This window comes from Haematobia irritans, chromosome 4 (assembly GCF_050003625.1).
Source record: "Haematobia irritans isolate KBUSLIRL chromosome 4, ASM5000362v1, whole genome shotgun sequence".
Lineage (NCBI taxonomy): Eukaryota > Metazoa > Arthropoda > Insecta > Diptera > Muscidae > Haematobia > Haematobia irritans.
This window is the reverse complement of record NC_134400.1, coordinates 164,739,427-164,765,253: the sequence shown is the minus strand read 5'-3', so window position 1 is coordinate 164,765,253 and position 25,827 is coordinate 164,739,427. Positions and strand designations below refer to the sequence as shown.

Sequence of the window (25,827 nt, the reverse complement as noted above, 5' to 3'; positions counted from 1 at the left end):
TTAATGACATTATGCCCATATAAAAATAATTATTTTTAAGTTTTTAATTGTACCTATTTTGTTTTTATTTAATAAAAATGTTAGTTGAGGCAATTAATAATTTAATGAAAAGCTTCAATTATTTTCTCAGCTGAATTAATTAATTTTTTAATCTGGTTAAAAATTTAAATGTGGGAATAATTTTTTTTATTGATTACATTTTCGACAACAATCAGTTATTTGATTTTCAATATTTTAGTGATATTTTGCACTGTGGACACTTGTACTGCCTTTCTATAGTAAGGCAAAGGCACAAATTTGGACGATACATTCGTTTTTAACACAATATTTTTTTTTTAATCTATCTAAATTAATTTTAATTTTACATTTAAATATTCTAGAAATTTTTAGATTTTAGAATTTTAAATCTAATATTTTTGAAAAAAAAACTTCGCACTAAAAAGGCAATTTTTTCACGATTACTTTTCCTTAATAATTCACACATAAACATTTTCACTCCCCATCAGGTTTTAATAATATCTGCCAAAAGGGTTATAATTTTGTTCTGCTTTTACAGATTTAGTTTTTATCCACCTTAAAACTTAAAACCTAAATAAATAATGTAAAATTAAAATTGTTTGTAAAAACTTTAAAAACTATTTGGTTTAGTTTTAATTTTTCGATTTTATTATGTAAAATTTAATTTAAAAGTAGAAATTTAAATTAGACATTTAAAATATTATTAAAATGAGAAATTTTAAAATTAATATTGTTTTTAAAGACATGAAATTTGAATTCTATTTATTTTTAATTATTCGACGAAAGCGAATATTACAGTTTTTGGCCCAGCCAAAATGAAGATGAAGTTTACTGAAAAAAGTTTATCCAGTTCCAAAGATTTTGAGTGTGTGTTTTTTTTAATTATGTTGGTATTGATTCCGAACCAGAGAAGCAAGGTATACCGCCAAGGCTTATTGAAAAGTTTAATTCAATTTTAAATTTATATTTGGGCAACTTAAAATTCTAAAATTCAACTTAAAGTTTAATTTGAAGCACTTTTCTTTTAAACAAGATTTTTTGAAATAAAGTCTTGATATATGTGACCTTGTCCTTCCAAGAGCTATTTAGCGTTATTATAAAGGTAGAAATAACCATCTTCACTTATTTATTTATTAATGTCTGTGGATATTAATTTCCTAACAGCTACAAACAAAAACACATTCATTTTTATTTAAACCATGTTGACGTCAGTCCAAAGGGTTTTTTAAGTAAAGAAACCCATTTTAAGGTCTAACCGCCTAACTCCTTCAATGAAAAGTTTAACAAATTCCATTTATTTTGTTTTTTTGTTGTTGTTTTTTTATCAGAGAAACGCATCTATCTTATGCAAAACTGCACAGAAAAAATTTCACTAAAATGTTTGCAATTAAAGTCTTAATTGAGTTTTAAAACATACTCAATTAAAAATTTAATTCATTCAACATTTTTTTTTAATTGAAAAAAAAATCACTCACCAAAATTAATCGGATCAATTAATATTTTAGTTGACTTTCAATTAATTTTTTAATTGATATTATCATTTCTGTGATTGAAGACATTTCAATTACAAATTACTTGGATCAATTAATTTCGTGATTGAAGACAAAATATATTTTTTTGGGTGTGGAATTTGTATTTTATTTATTATTATTCTACCTTTTAATGAAATAATAATTTTTAATTGGAAATATTTTTTATTTAATTGGGATAATTAATAATAAAAAAATCAGCGATTTTCTCAATTGACTTTATTTTTAAACTTGATTAACAAGGTAATTGCATTTAAATTTTATTCAACTTTTTAAATGGAAGTAGTTTGGTGACATTTTATTTTTCTGTGCGATGTGATTTTTGTTTTTAATGTAAGTAAAATTTTTCCATAATAATGTATACATATACTAATTATTTTTGTGTAAATTCAAAATTTTATTTGATAGAAAATATTTTTTTACCCTAAACCACATAGTGGCCAGGGTATAATAACTTTGATCTGCCAAAAAATGTGCCTACCAGAAATATTGATTTTAGACCCCATAAAATATATACCAATCGACTCAGAATCACCTCCTGAGTCGATCTAGCGCTTGGTGTCCGCCCGTCCATGTATTTGTTGTTCGCAGTATTCCGGTCGCAATTATTAACCGATTTTGATAAAATTTGGTATGTTGCGTTTTTTTGGTACGAGGACGAATTTGCGATTGATTTTTTTGAAAAAATCGGATCAAATTTTGATATAGCTCCCATATATATGTAACGCCCGATTTCGATAAATGGGGTCTGAATGCGTTCATTTACTAACCGATAGGCATCAAATTTGTCACAAAGTAATCCAATAGACTACCCTTTAAGTGTGTCAAATTTCGTCGAAATCGGTTCAGAATTAGATATATCTCCTATATATATGTATCGCCCGATTTTCCCAAATTTGGCCATAAGTCCCTTATTTCTCAACCGATCTGACTCAAAGTTGGCCAAATCTAATTTTCTATAGTACTTACTATATGTGCAAGAAATAATCGAAATCGGTTCAAATTTAGCTATAGCTCCCATATATATGTATCGCCCGATTTTCAGAAAATTGGCCATAAAACCCTTATTTATCAATCGATCAAATTTGGCTTACTATAATGTTCTATAGTACTGACTATATATGCAAATCGCATCAGATTTGGATATAGCTCCCATATATATGTAGCGCCCAATTTTGCAAAATTTGCCCCTTATCACCTTATTTTTGACCGTAGTGGCCTCATTTATAAACCGATTTTACTCAAATTTAGCACAAGGCAATATCTTATAATATCAACAAAACATGCAAAATATAATCCAAATCGGTTCAGATGTAGATATAGCTACCATATATATGCATCGATCGATATTGCCAAATTTGGCCATAATAATCTTATTTATTAACCAATATTGCTCAAATTTCAAATGTACATGTACCCAGCAAAAAAAGCGTCGCCAAAAAAGTAATGAAAATGTTCCTTTTGGATCCGGAAGTGGTCCAAAAATTGACGCAGAAGCGATGAATTTAACATGGGCTTGTCATAGGACGGAAGTCCTCCATTTCAACAGCCGTTGCACTGAGTTTGCATCACTTCTTTAGGTGTGATCCGAATTCAATGTTTTGGATGTAAATTAAACAATTCTGTGAAAATTTGTCAAATAAATAATTTTTATAATTTTTAATGGATTCTAACGCTTGTCGGAAATGTTTGAACTCAAATATTTTCAAAAATTCACAATTTTTCAAATTGGATTTAGCATTTTTTTTCGACAAAATTTTAATGATTTGTAAGATTTTATGAATTCTTACTCTTTTTTTAACCTATTTGAAACAAAAAAAGTTAAAATTACCCATTAAAAGTATGAAAAATCCAAGTTATAAAAAATTGAATTAAAAGAACTTCGTGGGTAGTTAAAATAAAGAACATCATTGGGAGTGGATCTTCTGGAGGTGCTTCTAAAGTTATGCCTTTGGAAGTACTTCCAAATTTTTTTTGCTGGGTATGAGTTGATCATATTTAGACTCACATCTAGCTCTTATCCTATTTTCAGAAATTTGGTTTTATTACCCACACTAATTTTATCTCTTTTTAATAATGGTCTCAATATTAGTGGCATACTAACTCTGTACACTGAAAAAAAAGCATGCCCGGTTCCAAAGATTTTGTCTTTACTTTAAAAAAATTGGTATTGATTCCGAGCCAAAGAAGCGGAGAATACAAGTAAGGATACTTTTAAGACTCAATTCTCTTTTAAATTTGGGTTTTTTGTACTTGCTTCTAGGAATCAAAATTTAATTTTTCGCATTTTCAGCTATTTTTCGTCATATGCTATCAAAGTCCCTTAAAAACGAGTTAACGACAACTTTATTTTCCAAATCAGGACTCGACTTCCAATAGAAATCATGCTATGTTTCACTAAAAAAACTTCCTTAAAATAAAGTTTGAAAAACATGTCCTATATTTGAACGATTTTTTGCTTTGTAGTCAAGATGCAAAAAGACAACAAATTTAAAGACAATTTCCTTAAATTTAAAGAATTTTTCTGAATTATTAAAGTCAAGTTGACCTTAGCCTATAAATTTTTTCTTTCATGTTAAGATACCCATTTTTAAGTCAAATCACTTAATTATAAGGACAATACGACTTCATTGAAAAGTTTATCGACTTTTGGACAAGGAAAATAACTTTATTTTAGAGAAATGCGTCTTCTATGTTAAGCAAAATTTGTATTCGTATTTTAAAGACATGAAATCTTTGACCTCACGACAATATTTTTTTCAGTGTAGGTTCAGAATCAACTACAGCTCCTAATATCAGACATTTCTGTTCAGATTGTGATAAAACTGCGGTTATTCCCCCAAACCTATACCATTGATACCCCACAAACAATGTTTACGAATTCAGTAGGGATGGTTTAGGGTATGATATAGTCGGCCCCGCCCGACTTTCTGCTTTACTCACTTGTTTAATTTAATAGAAATGTTAAATGGGATATTTTTTTAAAATAATTTTATTGAAAGATTATTTCTTAAAATCCAAAAACTTGGTTTTTACTTTAAGGGGAAATTTGTTGTGCAGTAACTTCAACGGAGGGATTCAAATATTAAAGATTCCTGTCCCAAATATTATGAATTAGTTTTTTAATAAACATTATGAACTTCTTTTTTTAAGAATTTTTTTTTTCATTAATAATGTAGGTTAGGTTAGGTTAGGTTGGGTGGCAGCCCGATGTATCAGGCTCACTTAGACTATTCAGTCCATTGTAATACCACAGTGGTGAACTTCTCTCTTATCACTGAGTGCTGCCCGATTCCATGTTAAACTCAATGACAAGGGACCTACATTTTATAGCCGAGTCCGAACGGCGTTCCACATTCCAGTGAAACCACATAGAGAAGCTTTGAAACTCTCAGAAATGTCACCAGCATTACTGAGGTGGGATAATCCACCGCTGAAAAACTTTTTGGTGTGCGGTCGTAGCAGGAATCGAACCCACGACCTTGTGTATGCAAGGCGGGCATACTAACCATTGCACCACGGTGGCTCCCATTTAATAATGTATAAATTGTATTTCCTAAAATTAAGGTTGCATAATCTTTCATACTGGGTCAATATTTTTTTTTTCACTTTATATTTTTATTGACATCTTTGAAATGATTTGAAAAAAAAAATGCGTTGCTAATTTAATGTATGATGAAAGGAACAGTAAGTATTTCATTCGATTTTTTCTTATGTTTTCATTGATAAAGAAAAAAAGTATTTTGCATAATTTTTGCATTGCTGATTGCGTTCAGCATAACCGTACCCACCAAAACTTCTTTCCTAAACATTTTACTGGAACCGGTAAGCATATGAGCATGTTTTTATTCGCAGATCTTTGTTAACATTTGAACTTTAATGGACAGGTTATTGTGATAGTTGACCACCAGCGCCATCAAGCCAGTGCAAAGAAAAATACAATGCCCTGGTATATGTTTCTGTTTCGAACGGTGGATTGCTTTGTCAGCATTTTGTAAGCAAATATTTATAATTAAATTGTTCATAATTTTAAAAACAAAATGTGTAACTAATATTTAACAGTTTTACTTGAAGTTATTAGCTTTTCTTGCATGGTTCGCTTAGGGTTTATCTTAAAGTTTGACTACAATAAATTTTTAATATTTGGTAATTCATATGGCTGATGTATGTCAGATGTAATCGAGCATCTCATTATCATCAAGCATTTCATGCCAATATTCCAATCCAGCTTGAGGGTATCATATTATATCTTTATTGGTATTTTGCTGTTCATCTTTTTTTTAATGCTTGGGATTCGTTCCTTCCTTTTTAGTTTGTTTAAATATTTGTGTGCTTGTTTTTTGCATTAAAAACTAATTAATATCTTTGCAAATTAACAACTTCAATCTGTTTTTTTTCTGTATTTAGGCCTGAAATGATTTTTTTTGTCTATTTATGTGGGTCAGTGTAATTTGTCAGGTTATCATTTTCGGGGACTTTTATCTTAAGGCAAGATTATAAGTAAAGCCTTATCATCATAACGCTTGCTTTATTAGAAGATAAAATGTACCATTCGAAATAGTTGGTTGAATTTCTTTTAAGGTTGCTCATTTGAATTAGGCCAAAAATGTCTGATTAAAATCCCGATTCCAATGCAACAAACAGTTTACTGTCTTACACAACCATGTGGTAGGGAATGTGTTGCCATTAATATCGGTTAATATAGTAGAGTCTGTAAATATGAGTGAACAAATCCGACGTCAAATCATGCAAATATGAGCAACTCACATACACAAAAATGCCACTCGGCCACACAGAAATGTATTTTTGTGTGGCTGAGTGGCTTGTATTTGCATGATTTGACAACGGATTTGTTCACACAATTGCTTATAACTTTGTCATTTTTCGGTCGATTTTCTTCTAGTTGGTCTTATTAGTTACGTTAGATTATCATCTATACGGCCATGAAGAGAAACAAAATTTTTCAATGGTTTGTACTTTTCCGGCGGAAAAGGGTCACTAATTCTTACTTTGAGCAAAGTGTTGCTATCATTCCTAAACCGCTTGTCTGATAGCTCACAAATATATGACTTCATTATTTACAAGCTTACAAAAGCATTATGATCTATTGCATTCCAAAATACAGTTATTCGTAATGTAATTCATGCGTGATAGTATGATTGCTTTATATTAGGTTGGAAAATCACAAAAAAAGCCCTCCATGTGAATAAACCTTTTGTTCTTCGTACCATTACTCACTTTCCAAAACTTGGACGAAAAAAACGGTAACAACACCAACGATGCCCACAAAAAGATAGACTTGAACCAATGAATTGCATCGCTTGCACGAAAGTGACCAGTTACCGAGTTTACGTTTCTCCAAATTGAACATTTTCTGAACAAATTTTAAAATGATGGGATTAACATCTTCCCAGCCCAAAACAAGAGCTTCCAAAAATTTTGGATCCTCAATTTGTGACCCAGAATTAGTGCATACTTGGATTGTCTCCAATGACATTCACATGGGCTTGTCATAGGACGGAAGTACTCCATTTTTGGATACTTTGCATTGCTTGTGCCTTAGAGTTAAAAAATAAAAGAAACTAAAAAACAATAATTGTTTCTCCAATTGCACTTTATTTTTTTTCAGTCTTTTTGTTTGCACTTTTATTTTCTTATTATCTAATTTTTACAATTTGAAAAACTTCTTCGCTTCCACCGGGGGTTGAACCTGGGTCTGTTGCCACCATAACAGATCGCTTTAACACACTCATCCACAAATGCCATTAAACACGACGCATCAAAATGTCTATTCAAATGTTTGTGATACGAACCTAACATATTATGATAACACTGCATGACATTCTAACTACTTCCTGAGATGTTCTTTATTATTATGAAAAGTAGGTTAGGTTAGGTATAGGGCAACCCTATATTTTAGGCTTACTTAAACTAGTACATTGTGATACCACAGTGGTGAACTTCTGTCTTATCACTGAGTGCTGCCTGATCCTATGATAAGCTCAATGAGAAGGGACCTCCTCCTTTTTATAGCAGAGTCCGAACGGCGTTCCACATTGCAGTGAAATCACTTAGAGAAGCTTTGAAACACCAGCATTACTGAGCTGGGACAAATCACCGTTGAAAAACTTTTTGGTGTTAGTTCATATACATTCCAAAAAAACACGACGCAAAGTGAATTATGAGCTTCTATGGCAAACTATGCAAAGATTGGAGATAGATAATGACGCAACTTTGAAAATCTAACAACGCAAAGTGAGAACTGGTCATAATTCAACAGTGACGCAACTTCGAAACAACGCAAACCGAGGTCTAGGTGTAATGTCAATTTACAAAAACTACACCCAGAAAATAGTGCCTTCTAAACTAAAGGAAAAAAAGGTTCATCAATTTAGTTTAGCCATTTTATTTCCATTAAGGTAAATTTTTGTGTGAAATAATAAAATTTACTTGTTTCAGTAAAAAACTCCTAAACTGAAAGCAGTTAGGAATAGTTCATTAACTAGAATAAGGCATGGAATTTTACTAATACTGTTTTCTTCGCTGGGTATAAGAATTTACTACTGAACAAGAAAATTTTATTCACTGATAACAAAGCATTTGTAAAAATAAACAAAAACCGAACTAAGCCCAAGTTTCCTCAAATTTAGTAAAATTTCCTATAAAATGATAATTCTGACTTCCTTTAATATAGAAAGCTTATCATACATACGAATAACACTTGGCATAGAAAAATATTTTAGTTCATTCGTACTAAGAAATATTCAATCCTTTCAAAACTTAAGGAAACACACTTGTTAAAATATAGGAAATTTTCCTATATTTCTTTTATCTGCCTGTAATCGATACCTGTCACCGATGTAGTCGATATGTTTGCGCGTGGGTTGTTTTTTTAGTTGGAATCGTGTTGTTATCATATACGGAGAGATAGTTAAAAAATAATTTAATAATATAATATAATAAATAACAAATATATAAAATATTTGTTATTTTAAATTAGTGAGAAAATACCAGATGTATAACAACCCCTTAATTCGTCTTCAATTATGAGGTAATATTCAGTGACGCTAAACTTTTGTAAAAAAATTGGTTTATGATTTTTTATATTTGTAGGTACACTCAAAAAAAGTGAACTCACTATTTCACTAAAGCCAATTTAACTATATTTTAGTTCATGAAATTATTATATTTGGAGGAAGTTTCATTTACTCTAATAATTTTTTGCGTACGTTAGTTAAATGAACTAAAAGACGGGAAAAAATTATACACAAATGAAGTAAAAAGTTTTACTAAATTCGTACTTCTCACAAAATAGTTCATTATTTCTTTAAATTTGTAAATTTTACTACAACAACGTCCATCATGAACTTCGTATGTCACTAAAGACATTCTTGCAATTTTGAACTCCAATTTTTTCCTTCAAACTACAAAATTTTCTTTAAAAAGTGAAAAAAATTATTTATGTCTAATAAATTTTCTTGAATTTGTCGAAAAATATTTACTTATTTTTGTGATATCGGCGTGATGCCAGCGCTTGTAATACTGTTTAGTTAAAAATTTCCAAAACTATTCAAAATTTTCTAAAATTAATCAAAAGATTTCTTCCTGGTGGGTTCACTGTTTTTTCAGTGTATTGAAATTGTAAAAGGAGGACAAAATCGTTAGGCAGCAACTTATTAAAAGTGAAAGGTACAAGAAGAAGAAAAATGCGGTTTAAAGTTGATAACATTACATGGAAATTGGAAATAGTGGAATAATAAACTAATATTTCAAGGCCAGTCGATGCTGTTAATTCTAAATAAATATATTTAATATATTAATAAAACATGTATTTTATAGAAGAAAAAATTGCTTATATAAATAAATAAATTGTATTTAAAAACGAAGGTAAGCCGTTCTAATTTTGAAGTAAAAGGTTTACCATAAATATGTAAGATTTGTCCAAATGAATGAAAAAAGTTCAATAAAATCAATCCATATATGAATTCAATTCAGTTAAAATTTTTCATTCTGTAGTATAATGGTAGTGGAAAATGTTAACTAATATATGGAATGCATTCTACCTAATTTCTACGAAAATCACATCGTTCAAACAAATAAAAATGTCTTTGGCGCTATACGACGATCAACTTTCTTCACAATGTGTTCATTTTAACTTAAAGAAGGGATCACTTTTTTGTGGGTGTATGTGAAAATTGTAACGATCCATTTTTTGTTGGACATAGAGTTTTGTGAAAATATATTCGCTAGAATTATTCAAAGCGTCTCTATATAGAGATAAAAGTCGAAGCATATTAAAAGAAATCAAAGTAAAATTAATTAAATTGAATTTAGCTAAATTAGATCAATTTGATTTAAATTAGATTATAATTTCTTAAAGTTGTTTTATGCTTTATAAAAATTTAATTTAACAAAAAAACAAATTACTATAATATTTACATTTAGTCACAAATGAATGACAGATAATCACTTGCTATAAGAATTGTATCACACTAAACGGCTAACTGAATAAATAAATCTTATAAAACCTATTAACCAATATATCATCAAAAGTTCAATCACCTATTGAAACGACTAAGCACCTCTCATTTGTCATTCAAACAAACAAAAATTTCAGCAAACATTGTTTTTTATGGAAAGTGTCATTAACATATTCAAATTTTGACATGGCATCCCAACCCATTCTTTCGCTTTTATTTGGAGATGAGACCTCGAGGAAACCATGACCTATCTCACTGTTTTTCAACATAAACAATCAATTAATATAAAAAAGAAGCAAAGAGTGGAAAAAATTATGGACCATATCAAATAAGAATTTGAGATGAAATACGCATGAGTTTGCTGACTCAATGCGACTACTGTTGTGGGCAAGATTTATGGCAATCGATCAATGTCCGGTTATGTAGTATATAGCAATTATCCGAGCTATCGATTATTTTACATCACTATTAAATATTTTTTCTTTTTTGTTGAGAGAGAGAGAGATCTGATTAAGACATTTATTGACTAGCTATTTAAGCCCTATCGTTTAGTATCGAAATTATTTAATATAAGGCCATTAAAAATATCTCGTCTCAAGTAAGTACTGGATTTATTATAGCAATCGGAATATTACACCAATTTACTGGAGTATTTTCTTAGAAAGCCTTACATTTTGCTTTTCTTCTATTCTGTCTCCCCTTTTCTCTCTCTCTATCTCTCTCTTCTATTGCTTTATCATTCAAATGAAATAAATTTATTAATTGGGGTCAATTGATATTTCCTACATGGGGCAATTCGTATTAGACTTTTACCGAGTTAAAAATACAAAATATTCCATAGAGAAAAAAATTCGTATAATAGAGAACTAGGGGATATACATCCAGAAAAAAGTGAACCTTATATGAAAGAAAATGTAATTTTATATTTAAAAAAAAATTTAACTAAAATATTTTAAAAACTACAGCATGATGCAAATTAGTGCAAAATTTTTGTCAACTTTAAGAAAATTTATTAAAATTAATAAAAAACAAGTACAAGTTCAGTGAGGCCGAAACTTATGTACCCTCCGCCATGGATTGCGTAGAAACTTCTACTGAAGACTGTCATCCACAATCGAATTACTTGGGTTGCGGTAACACTTGCCGATGACAAGGTATCTTAAAACTTCCTAGCACCGTAATATATACCACATAGTCCATACGTGGTATATATTAAATTAATAAAGGCCGATTAAATACGTATAATAAGTTTAAAGTTTCTATAGAATAAAATTTTGACAACATTTTCTATAGAAGTAAAATTTGGAAAAAAATTTCTATAGAAATAAAATGTTAACAAAATTTTCTATAGCAATAAAATTTTAACAAATTTTTCTATAGAAATAACATTTTGACAAAATTTTCTATAAAAATAAAATTTTGGTAGATTATTTTTGGCTCCAGTGGCAACCAACATTTTCTATAGAAGTAAAATTTGGAAAAAAATTTCTATAGAAATAAAATGTTAACAAAATTTTCTATAGCAATAAAATTTTAACAAAATTTTCTATAGAAATAACATTTTGACAAAATTTTCTATAAAAATAAAATTTTGGTAGATTATTTTTGGCTCCAGTGGCAACCAACATTTTCTATAGAAGTAAAATTTGGAAAAAAATTTCTATAGAAATAAAATGTTAACAAAATTTTCTATAGCAATAAAATTTTAACAAAATTTTCTATAGAAATAACATTTTGACAAAATTTTCTATAAAAATAAAATTTTGGTAGATTATTTTTGGCTCGAGTGGCAACCATGATTACGAACCGATATGGACCAATTTTTGTGTGATTGGGGATCGGCTATATATAACTATAGACCGATATGGACCACTTTTGGCTTGGTTATTAGCGGTCATATACTAACACCACGTTGCAAATTTCAACCGGATCGGATGAATTTTGCTCCTCCAAGAGGCACCGGGGGACAAATCTGGGGATCGATTTATATGGGGACTATATATAATTATGGACCGATATGGACCAATTCTTGTATGGTTGTTAGAGACCATATACTAACACCATGTACCAAATTTCAACCCAATCGGATGAATTTTGCTCCTCCAAGAGGCCCCGGAGGACAAATCGATTTATACGGGGGCGATATGGACCAATTCTTGCATGGTTGTTAGAGACCATATACTAACACCATGTACCAAATTTCAACCGAATCGGATGAATTTTGCTCCTGCAAGAGGCTCCGGAGGTCAAATCTGGGGATCGGTTTATATGGGGGCTATATACAATTATGGACCGATATGGACCAATTTTTGCATGGTTGTTAGCGACCATATACTTACATCATGTACCAAATTTCAGCCATATCGGATGAAATATGATTTGGGTCCGTAAGCCAAACCTGGGGGTCGGTTTATATGGGGGTTATACGTAAAATGGACCGATATGGCCTGCAATACCATCCGACCTACATCAATAACAACTACTTGTGCCATGTTTGAAGTCGATAGCTTGTTTCTTTCGGAAGTTAGCGTGATTTCAACAGACGGACGGACAAGCTTAGATCGACTCAGAATTTCACCACGACCCAGAATATATATACTTTATGGGGTCTTAGAGCAATATTTCGATGTGTTACAAACGGAATGCCAAAGTTAATATACCCCCCATCCTATGGTGGAGGGTATAATAAACCCAGCCAACTGCACTCAAATCGATGATTTGACAGTGGCAAAGGAAAAGAGATATTTCGGCAATGGCCGGCTATCATAAACCTTTTTTCGGAAGGTTCAAGCGTGGTTCACTTTGGGTTTGGTGAACTGCCTGAATTTATTCTCATATTTGGTTGATAGTTTTTCCAAAACGTGCGTCCATCCAACCATCGTGCAGTCTGTAGGGCTTTGCCCAAATAAATTTGACAAACATTATTTTCCTCTGTTGGTTAAGCTACACTTGTAGGTTAGTCAATGCATGGTTTTAAGCTGAAATCAAAAACAACAAAATGATTGAAGAATAAACCAACAATAACAAAACAAAAAAATAATATTTTTTTTTCTGTTGTTTAATAAAATTTCATATTTTGGAAGAATAATTTGGAATTAGAAATTGTGAAAATGTCTTTAGCGCTACATGAAGTTCTAGACAGATACAATTTAAGTAAATGCGCCTAATTTGACAAATTTATGAACTCAATTGCTTCAATTGAGTTCCATTTTAGTAAAATTGTGTACTTAATTTATATAAAACGTTTTTTTCTTATTTTTAGTAAATGTCTTTAAAGTAAACAAAAAATAAAAAATAACTAATTTTTACAAAAGTTAAGTTATTTTTAGGAAATTTTAGCTGAACAGTATTAGTGCACTAACATAATGCCCATATCACAAACAAAGTAAATATTTTTGTTTGACAAATTCAAGAAAATTTATTAGACATAATTAATTTATTTTTCACTTGTTTAACCCTTTCACTACCGAAATAAATATAATGTTAAAAAACTTTAATTTTTCTTCTGTTTTAACTAGTAACAACAGCATGTAAAACAAAAATTGTATTTTTGGAATCCTACCTCAATTACTTCAAAAGCAATATGTGCTTCTTCTGAAAACTTGATTCTTGAATTGTGACCAAATGACCTTACGAAAAGAAGCACTATTTGGCCTTCAATATCTTTCAAATTGTAAGAAAAAATACAAAAAAAAGAACCCGAAAAAGTATCAGCTATAGTTTTTGTATAAATATCCATTTACTAGAAACATACAGTAGAAAAATTGTCTCAAATTTTGATATTTTTCGTTTATTATTAAAGAAGTTTATAAAAATGTATTTTAGTGCTCACAAATATGGAAAATATTTATAGACTAATTATAGACTACTAACATCGAGAACTAAATCGAAACTAAGTGGGAAAATAGAATTTGGTGTCTTTTTCGAATGTCCTTCTAAGTGGACATCGGTAGTGAAAGGGTTAAGAAAATTTTGTAGTTTGAAAGCAAAAATTGGAGTTCAACATTGCAAGAATGTAATTAGTGCCATGCGAAGTTCCAGATGGGCGCACTTACAAATTTAGGAATAATGAACTATTTTGTGAGAAGTACGAATTTAGTAAATTTGTATGCTTCATATGCGTCTAATTTTTTCCCCGATTTATTTAATTTAACTACCCAGCAAAAAAAAATTGGAAGTTCTTCGAAAGGCACAACTTTAAAAGCACTTCCAGAAGATGTACTCCCAATGATGTTCTTTATTTTAACTGCACAGGAAGTTGTTTTCATTCAATTGTTTATAACATGCTTTTTTCATATTTTTAATGGGTAATTTTAACTTTTTTTGTTTCAAATTGTTTAAAAACAGTTTAAGAATTCATAAAATGGTAAAAATTATTTAAATTTTGTCGAAAAAAATGCTAAATCCAATCTGAAAAAATTGAGAATTTTTGAAAATATTTGAGGTCAAACGTTTCAGACAAGCGTTAGAATCCATTAAAAATTATAAAAAATTATAAACATTATTTATTTACCAAAATATCACAGAATTTTTTAATTTACATCCAAAACATTGAATTCGGATCACACCTAAAGAAGTGATGCAAATTCAGTGCACCGGCTATTGAAATGGAGGACTTTCGTCCTATTTCAAGCCCATGTTAAATTCATTGCTTCTGCGTCAATTTTGCACCACTTCCGGATCCAAAAAGAACATTTTCATCACTTTTTTGGCGACGTTTTTTTTGCTGGGTAACGTATGCAAGAAATTATTTGAGTAAGGGAAATTTTCTCCGAACATAATAATTCCATGAACTAAAATAAAGTTAACTTGGCTTTAGTGATATAGAGGGTTCACTATTTGTGATTACATGGATAGCGTACAAAATGCCGCTAAATTTTGAGATGGGTATGTCTGCAAATATTTATATGGGTGTTTTTGGGAAAAAGGCTTTCGGGATTATAACTTAGTTTTGCTACGGATTTCCCGCTACACTGAAAAAGAGCTTTCTCGGTTCCACAGAGCAACCGTGGTGCAATGGTTAGCATGCCCGCCTTACAAACACAAGGTCGTGGGTTCGAATCCTGCTTCAACCGAACCTGGAACTTACTTCCATCTAATTTGTTCTCCGAAACAGACTCTGTCATAAGTTTCTTGATTACATTGGACTGGCCATCGTTTCAAATATTTCTGGGTTATTTTAAAATATTTTACAGATTCTCAAGAATTCGTTAAAGCTTCCCATTGTTATATCGCAACACGTGCCATTTGAGATGTGTGCTTCTTTTTTTTATTAACAGATATTTGATATCTTTTGTATCTTTGCCCAATATCAAGTGTTATAAAATATGATTGTGGCTGCAAATGAGCTTTAAATTTAACTTCTTTACAATTTTCCATGACAAGTTTCAGGTTTGTTGCACATTCGAAACGTGCAAGTTTTTGATGTTGACTCGTCATTTCTTTGTCTTTTACTTAAGTATTTTTTGTTTTTGTTTTTTTTTTTTATTATTTTGTTTTTGCTTTTTCCGCTGCTTGACATTGACTTACATATTTTGTTTTATGTCCAGATTCACTTTCTGAAGCTGAATGCTTGCAGCTAACTGCTTGATTAGCAACTTTTTTCACTTATGGTTTTGTTATTGTTATTGTTTTTTTTTGCAAAAATTTATACATTAACCAACCGACTAAAAGAAAGAAAAAGTCAAAATAAAGAAAATATCAAACAACAGTCTTTCTTGTTTAGATTTGACAGCCAGCAACAACAACAGCAGACGAAAAAGAGTTTGCAAAAGCCGGCTATAATCGGCTAACCAATAACCAATGATGGCAAAAATTATGTAAATCAGCTGGCAAATTGATGCTTATACCATGTGAGGTAATATTGTAAGCTGTTCAAAACAAAACAAAGAAATAAGGAAAAAAACCTACTGGCTCTATCTCCAAGACTCCAGTGTGTGCAATATAAGACAATTCAGTTATAAGAGTCTGAAGATTTTAGATTTCGCATAAGATTTATGGCTATTTAGGACTAAGTAGCTATAATTAATTTATTGGCATAATAAACAATTTAGATTTTTGTGTGTGTTTATTATTATATTTGTTTTTTTTTTTATTTAGCATATCATATCATATTCCATTGAACTCTCTTTGCCAATACAGAGGTCTAAAATAGTAACTTATAAATAAACAACTATATTATACACTTCACCACTACACTGAAAAAAAATATTGTCGTGAGGTCAAAGACTTCATGTCTTTAGAATACGAATATAAATTTTGCTTAGCATAGAAGACGCATTTCTCTAATATAAAGTTTTTTTCCTTGTCCAAAAGTCGATCAACTTTTCACTGAAGTCGTATTGTCCTTATAATTAAGTGATTTCACTTAAAAATGGATATCATAACATGAAAGAAAAAATGTTTGGGCTAAGGTCAACTTGACTTTAATAATTTAGAAAAGATCTTTAAATTTAATGAAATTGTCTTTAAATTTGTTGTCTTTTTGCATCTTGACTACAAAGCAAAAAATCTTTCAAATATAGGACATATTTTTCAACACTTTATTTTAAAGACGTTTTTTACTTGAAACGCAGCATAATTTCTACTAGAAGTCGAGTCTTAATTTGGAAAATAAAGCCGTCGTTAACTTGTTTTTAAAGGATAGCATATGAAGAAAAACAGCTGAAAAAGCGAAAAATTAAAATTTGCTTCCTAGAAGCAAGTACACAAAACCCGATTTTAAAAGAGAATTGTGTCTTAAAAGCATCCTTACTTGTATTCTCCGCTTCTTTGGCTCGGAATCAATATCAAATTTTTTAAAGTAAAGACAAAATCTTTGGAACCGGGTATGCTTTTTTTCAGTGTATGTACACCAACATTTGTTATACCATCTCACCTCTTTAATCCGATTTGGAGAATTTTTTATACTTCTACAAAAACTCTATATTTAAAATTTAAATCGGCTAATGCCGTAATGCAAAACTAAGTTAAGTAAAAACAAGTAGATACAGCAGTAAGTTCGGCCGTGCCGACTCTTAAATACTCACCACCATGAATCAAATTTCAGGGCGGTTTGATAACAGAAATTCTCCTAAGCAGAGCAGTTCAACTAGTACACATCCCGAAGATAAATTTAAAGATTTTACCTATGGCGACTATATCAAATTCTGGATTTATAAGTGCGCAAGAAAATGATGACATAACGCCTTGATTTGAAATTTAAAATCTGTTGATTTTCACCCCCATTTATTTTTAATGATTACGAGAAGTAAAATCTGGAAATCGTACATTCAGTTTCAAGCAATTTCCATGATCAGTGCGCCTTCTATACCCTCAAAAAGTAAAAGTATATATGGACCTATAAAAACTAAATCCGATACACGTTTTTGTGAGTCTAAAATACCAGTATATTTTCAATTTCAGGCAACTTGGACTCACCATTTTCGGTGCACCTCTTTATGGTCGTAAAATAATTCTAGATTTCAAATTCCGTGCAAATTGGATAAAAACTACGGCTTCTATAAGCCCAAGAAGTAAAATCGGGAGATAGGTCATTATGGGGGCTATACCAAAACATGGACGATACTCACCATTTTCGGCGCACGTATTTGCGGTCCTACAATACCTCTAGATTTGCAATTTCAGGCAAATTGGATAAAAACTACGGTTTCTATAAGCCCAAGAAGTAAAATTGAGAGATGGGTCTATATGGGGGCTATACCCAAACATGGACCGTATTCACGATTTTTGGCACACCTCTTTATGGTCCTAAAATACCTCTAGATTTCAAATTTCAAGAAAATTGTGTAAAAACTACGGTTTCTATAAGCCGAAGGCCCCAAATCGGGAGGTCGGATTATATGTGGCCTATATCAAAACCGATAATTGACCGATAATTGACCTGCCTGCGGACAAAAGACGAGGTTGTGCAACATTTCAGCACGATTGCTTCATTATTGAAGACTGTAGCGTGATTACAACAGACAGCCAGCCAGCCAGACGGACATGGTTATAAAAATATGGGAAATATAAAGCCAGAGTCATTTTATTGCACAAAAGTACATTTATGATTTATCCGGTGATACACATGCATTAGAGGTATAGGACAAGTTGAGGAGTGTTTTACAATTTTTGATATTTGGCAGTGTTGATTTCACAAGGATATTGGCTAGATTTCGCCAAGATATGTGGTCAATCATGGGGTTTGTGACAATATTTGGTCACATCGAGCGACATTTACACAAGCCGCAGCATTGTCTAAAACTTATTCGATTCTGTGGAAAGTCTGGCAGATCTTCGCTGACGCTGTGCCATTCGGAGGAATATATGGCGCTTTATCAGAATTATCAAAGCTAGGTCAACTTAGCTTTGATTAGTCAAACAAAATTTCATCTTTCATGTAAAGATACAAATTTTTAAGTCAATTCGCCTAATTATTAAGAAAAAAACGACTTCATTGTAAAGTTTATAGACTTTTGGACAAGGAAAAAAACTTTATATCAAAGAAATGTATCTTCTATGCTAAGCAAAAAATTCGTATTTTAAGGTCAAGAAATCATTGACCTCAGGACAATATTTTCTCGTGTATAAATGACCGGTGCTGATTATTATTGGTAAACTTCTCTCTTATCTATGAGGGGTCATAACATGCCCCTCGATAATACTGCATTCACAGATGGACAGACATAAATAAATTGGTTCAGGGCTTGGCGCTGAACATTATTGCCACAGACACCATGTGTTTACCTGGCCTCCCTCTGGGTGTTGCAAACATATGCACCAAATTATAATACCATGGTTCGTGGAGTGATAAAGTGCAGATTATAAAACTTCTATCTCATCGTTTAGTTTAGTTCGTGTTGTTTATCTAATATACTAAACAATGCAGTGTAATGTTTGGGTATAGCAAAACAAAAGACTTAAGACCTAAACTTTGTAACTTAATGAACTGCAACATGTTTCTGGTCACTGGCATCACCAGCAGCCACTACGTCGTCATCAGTCGCTATGTATTTGCTAATATTTCATTATTATTTCTTTCGTATTGATTGTTTCAAGTCATTTTTGTTTTGTTTTTGATATTTGCTTGTGTTGATTTCTATGTCTTGTTTAAAGTTTAACAAGAAGCCAATAATAATAGTTCTGTTTCGTTATTATTGTTTATATACCCATATGCGTATTATACTCAGTTGGGCCATAAAAATGACGTTGAAGTTGACTGTTTTCATTGATGCGAAGAAGTTTTAAAGGTTTTTATTTTTTTTTAGCTTAATGTATGGTTTTGGATTTTTCTCTCTCTCATTCTCTGATAGTTTTAAACGTTTATTACACTAGGCTTGTATATGAAATATATATTTCTTTCTACATTTTCATGCGTCTGTCCTTATGAAGTGATGATGAGATATATATTTCATTACATTTTGTATGGCCCAATTATTGTGATTGTTTGTTTATCATTGTGGGGAGGGTTTTGTTTTAAGGTTTTGTACTTTGTTTTTAATTGTTTTGAACTCAAATTAAACGAAGTAGAAAAACATATTAAAATAACCGTTTGATATATTCCCTCTCGTTGCTTATTACAAATGACTTAAAGTGTTTCCTATAATTAAACCAAAAACCAATTAAATCGTTAATCGCTAAAACGACATCTTAGTACGCTTTTTTCTATAATTCACTTTGAATATTCTTTTTGTTTTTTTTTTAGAGATAGAAGCAAGTCAACAGAAACACGGAATATATTTCTGTGTACCGCTTTATAACACCTAGGAAATGAAATGAATAACAGGGAAATCGAAATTGCTCTTTTAGAAAATCTGAAAACCTTTTAGAAAATTCGTGGACATATAGTCCTTAGCAGAGATGGTCCGATTACCAATATTTTGGGTTTTCTACTGTCAAAAAGTTGTAAACGTCGAAAACGTCGTATACCTGTATACAACGTAGTAAATGTCAAAAAAACATTTACAGGATGCTTAGATTTGATTTCAAACTATTTTATTATTATCCTAAGACATATTGAAGAGTTTTAGAATTTATAATTATAATAATATGAATTTTTTATTCAAAAGTAATTTGCAAAATTTTCCAGAGAAACTGGTATTTGATAACCTTCTGAATGCAATGCGTTTTCAAATTGTTGTAAATGTGAAAATTGCCATGGCAAAAGTCAGATTTTCAAAGCCTTGAACCTGAAGGCATACAAAAAAGTATGAAATAATTGGTTTTAAATGCCGTATACTATACAAATTTCAATATTGTCAAAAACTAAGTATTTTACGGAGGTTTGCGACGTTTTTGACGTATGGTAAAATACGTCGTAAACGTATGTCAAATACTTTACAGTTTACGACAGACCATCTCTGGCCCTTAGTTAGTATGGCTGTTATACCAGTTCCAACCGAATACCAACAATTTTTTTCAAACTTGGATTATCTCCTCTCAGCAATGCTTGTGACATTTTCGTATGTATCATAGCCTTGCATGGAACATTTTTTCCGCAAAATTTTGCCGAAATCAGATTAATAATTTCCCAGAAAATAACATGGTTGTTACAAACATGTTGCATGTTCCCCATACAAAAAGAAAAAAAAAAAAAAACATTTTACTTTCGATCACTACGAAAACAATCTGATCATCTTTTTGGTATCTTTAAAATCAACTAATGAACTTTTGATTTTTTTTTGCCAGTTTATATGACCCCATTTAGATGGTGTGTACACCGAAAGCGAGTCTTCTTTTCCGAGGAACGAAATTTTAGACAAGCAAAGATTTCCTTTGATACTAAAAATTTTAATATAATTAAACAAGTAAGGAAAGTCTAAAGTCGGGCGGGCCCGACTATATTATACCCTGCACCACTTTGTATATCTAAATTTTCGATACCATATCACATCCATCAAATGTGTTGGGGCTATATATAAAGGTTTGTCCCAAATACATACATTTACATATCACTTGATCTAGACAGAATTTGATAGACTTCTACAAAATCTATAGACTCAAAATTTAAGTCGGCTAATGCCCTAGGGTGGAACACAATGTTAGTAAAATAAAAAAAAAGGACAAAAATTTAAATCTGAAGTAATTTTAAGGAAACTTCGCAAAATTTTATTTATGATTTATCGCTCGATATATATGTATTAGAAGTTTAGGAAAATTAGAGTCATTTTTATAACTTTTCGACTAAGCAGTGGCGATTTTACAGGAAAAATGTTGGTATTTTGACCATTTTTGTCGAAATCAGAAAAACATATATATGGGAGCTATATCTAAATCTGAACCGATTTCAACCAAATTTGGCACGCATACACGCAAAAAAATAATTCTTTCCTCCCAAACGAAATTTTAGACAAACAAAGTTCGTTTCTCATTTGCTTTTCGCTGTAAGGAAGTGTCTTTGGAAGAAAAGTATATACTTTTTGTGATAAACGTTTATTCTTTTCCAGGATGTAAAAACAATTTCATAAAGACTAGCTAAAAAAAAAACATTATTTTCTTGCTAATTGCATTGTCCCTCACATCTTTCTCACATCCACGAGGATTTTTAGTTCTTAACACCTTTTCCTGTAATACCAACAATGTAGAAGAAATTATACGATTTTATAAATTTTTAAAATTTTTTTTTACCTTTCGCCTGGACGGAGAATCGAACCGCGGACCATGCACATTGTAAGCCAACACACTAACCACTGAGCTATGTACCTGTAATGGTCATCAATAGATAAATATCCATATAAGTTATATTTATATAGCATAGCTTGCGGCGCCCACGAACCGAATAAACAAAGTTTATTTAACAGAAACAAACATTTAGTTTGGCACCGTGGAGCAGTGGTAGCTACGTCCGACTCTCATGCCAAGGGTCATGGGTTCGATCCCTGCTTCGGCCAAAGTTTTTTTTTTTTGCTTTTGTTTTTTTTTTACATATATTCCAGATATATTCGGAAGATTCCGAAAAAATGTTCAACATTACATTGTACTATATTAAATTTTGAACTGTAAAATGTGTCTTATTAAAGACCTAAAGTCAGAAAAGAACAGTGTTTGATATAAACGAAACGGACTGTGTTGTTATTTCAAAAATAACTTTTTTTATTGAAAAAATAAAAATTTTGTAACAAACGAATTTTGTTGGTGATAAAAGTTTAAAATTTTCGAAGCAATTCAAAAAACTCTAACAAAAGAAAAACGTTTTCGGTACACGTTTTCCAAACGTTTTTTTTTCTTTGCGTGTAGCTACAATGCTAATTCTACTCCCTGTGCCAGGGAGCCACCGTGGTGCAATGGTTAGCATGCCCGCCTTGCATACACAAGGTCGTGGGTTCGATTCCTGCTACGACCGAACACCAAAAAGTTTTTCAGCGGTGGATTATCCCACCTCAGTAATGCTGGTGACATTTCTGAGGGTTTCAAAGCTTCTCTAAGTGGTTTCACTGGAATGTGGAACGCCGTTCGGACTCGGCTATAAAAAGGAGGTCCCTTGTCATTGAGATTAACATGGAATCGGGCAGCACTCAGTGATAAGAGAGAAGTTCACCAATGTGGTATCACAATGGACTGAATAGTCTAAGTGAGCTTGATACATCGGGCTGCCACATAACCTAACCTAACCTAACCTACTCCCTGTGCCAAATTTCAACTAAATCGGAGTTGAAAATTGGCTTCCGTGATATATCTAAATCTGAACCGATTTCAACCAAATTTGGCACGCATAGCTACAATGCTAATTGTACTTCCTATGCAAAATTTCAACTAAATCGGAGCAAAAAATTGGCCTCTGTGGTCATATGAATGTAAATCGGGAGAAAGCTATATATGGGAGCTATATCTAAATCTGAACCGATTTCAACCAAATTTGGCACGCATAGCTACAATGCTAATTCTGTGCAAAATTTCAATTAAATCGGAGTAACAGATTGGCAACTGTGGTCATATGAGTGTAAATCGGTCGAAAGATATATATGGGAGCTATATCTAAATCTAAATATATATATATATATATATATATATATATATATATATATATATATATATATATATATATATATATATATATATATATATATATATATATATATATATATATATATATATATATATATATATATATATATATATATATATATATATATATATATATATATATATATATATATATATATATATATATATATATTTTTTTTTTTTTTTTTTGTCGGACCAATTAAAACTGTGATTGATACTATCATTTTTGTGATTGAAGACATTTTAATAAAAGAATTAATTGGATCAATTAATTTCGTGATTGAATCAGAAAAAAATTGTTTGTGTGTCCAATTAATTTTTAATTGAAATATCTTCAATCTTAGGATTGCCAATCGATTACCAAAGTCAATTAACCAATTAATTTTTTAATTGAATCCATTAATTAAAAAATTAATTGGTGCCACAAATTTATGTGTTTAATTTAGTTTCATTTAAAAAATTTTTTGAATCACTTAAATTTTTAATTGAATATTTGTAATTGAAATTTTCGTTTCGTGCATGGGCGTAAGTACGAATGACGAGACGTCGAAAGTAGAATTCTCAATAATCGCAGATGTCGACAATCGACTTTTTCAAATTTGGAATTTTCCATTTCCATTAGTATTAAGGTACTTTCGCCCCTCATGGGCTTTCATGCGAAAATAAATCTAAACTTCTTCGGATAATACAAACCTGGAAGTCATTTTATATGGGTCCATATTCTACACGCGATGATCTTTTGGAATAATAAGTATTTCTGAAATGAAAAGTATTTTAATAATTCAACGACGACCAATAAATTTGCAATTAAGTTGGCCTAACTGCACTTCCTATTTTTTACATTTTAACTCTTCTCACACTTGTTAAATTTTAATTTGTTTAGAAATTTGTAATTTTCACTACAATACTTTTAATCGACATGCATTAAAAGTTTTACTCTATTTCCATTAGCAAAGATCAGTGTAAAAACAATGATTTATATTTTTTTCTAAAGTAGTTTTCCACAGGGCATTGACGACATTGGTATCTTAAAGTAATTCATTATATGATTAAGATTTTCTATCTATCTATGGAAATAAACTTAGAAATCATTGACATGTTTACATTGTTTTTTTTTTTTATTTCGTTTGTTAATAATGTGTAAATATTTGATAATGTTACCTAAGAACAATCTATGGAATAATTATAAAAAAAAAACAAACATAAACAACAAATGCATTTGCATTTTTTACCATTTCAACTACAAATGCATTTGCATTTTCCCATTTCAATGCACCAAATATAGAAAGGCAAAATGTCAATATGATTATAGGAAAAACCCAAATTAAAAATTAATATAGATTGTTAACCTTGAACTTCTAAAATATACAATAATACAATTGAATTTCGTTTCTAGTAAATTTGAATTTAAAATTAAATTTGGAATCTGTGGTATACTTTATTTGCACTCAATGCATTTGTGCCTTTTAATTTAAAATAATTTAGAAAGGAAACTTTATTACATTCAAATTAGACACAAAATATGGTATAATGAAATTGGGTAAATTATGGCATATCGAAAATATGGTTAAATATAGGAAATGCTACAAATCTAAGGAGTAGACTACACAGAAAAAAAAACTATCAACAATATTTTGTCGATTAAAAACTTAATGGAATTTTAAAAAGTATTCAATTAAAAAATAAAAATATCTACAAAGCTACACGCAAAAAAATAATTCTTTCCTCCCAAACGAAATTTTAGACAAACAAAGTTCGTTTCTCATTTGCTTTTCGCTGTAAGGAAGTGTATTTGGAAGGAAAGTATATACTTTTTGTAATAAACGTTTATTCTTTTCCAGGATGTATGTTAAAGGCAATTTCCTAAAGATTAACTAAAAAAATCATTGTTTTCTTGCTAATTGCATTTTCCCTCACATCCACGAGGTTTTTTAGTTCTTAACGCCTTTTCCTGTAATACCAACAATGTAGAAGAAATTATACGATTTTATAAAATTTTTTTTACCTTTCGCCTGGACGGAGAATCGAACCGCGGACCATGCACTTTGTAAGCCAACACACTAACCACTTAGCTATGTACCTGATATGGTCATCAATAGATAATTATCCATATAAGTTATATTTATATAGCATAGCATGCGGCGTCCATGAACCGAATAAACAAAGTTTATTTAACAGAAACAAACATTTAGTTTGGCACCGTGGAGCAGTGATTGCTACGTCCGACTTGCATGCCAAGTGGGTTCGAACCCTGCTTCGACCAAAGTTTTTTTTACATATATTCCAGATATGTTCGGAAGATTCCGAAAAAATTTTCTACATTACATTGTACTATATTAAATTTTGAACTGTAAAATGTGTCTTATTAAAGACCTAACGTCAGAAAAGAACAGTGTTTGATATAAACGAAATGGACTGAAATGGATTGAAAAAATAAACATTTTGTAACAAACGAATTTTTTTGGTGATAAAAGTTTAAAATTTTCGAAGCAATTAAAAAAACTCTAACAAAAGAAAAACGTTTTCGGTACACGTTTTCCAAACGTTTTTTTTTTCTTTGCGTGTATTCACGACAAACAAATGCCAGTTTAAAAATCTAAACTATTACGGATACTTCAAATTAAAAATTTTTTTTAATTACAACACGTATATGCAGCAGTAAGTTCGGCCGGGCCGAATCTAAAATACGCACCACCATGAATCAAATATTATAGTTTCCATTGATATTTCAGGGGGGTTTGATGACAGATATTCTCCCAAACAGAGCAGTTCAACTAGTGCGCTTCTCGAAGATGAATTTAAAGTTTTCTTTTTAT

At 30.7% G+C, this 25,827-nt stretch overlaps 1 protein-coding gene across 1 annotated transcript in view; it reads left to right on the top strand.

Annotated features, from left to right (window-relative positions):
* Positions 1-25,827, top strand: part of dsb (scavenger receptor class B member debris buster) — a 168,005-nt gene that overhangs the window by 4,764 nt on the left and 137,414 nt on the right. The window lies entirely within an intron of this gene.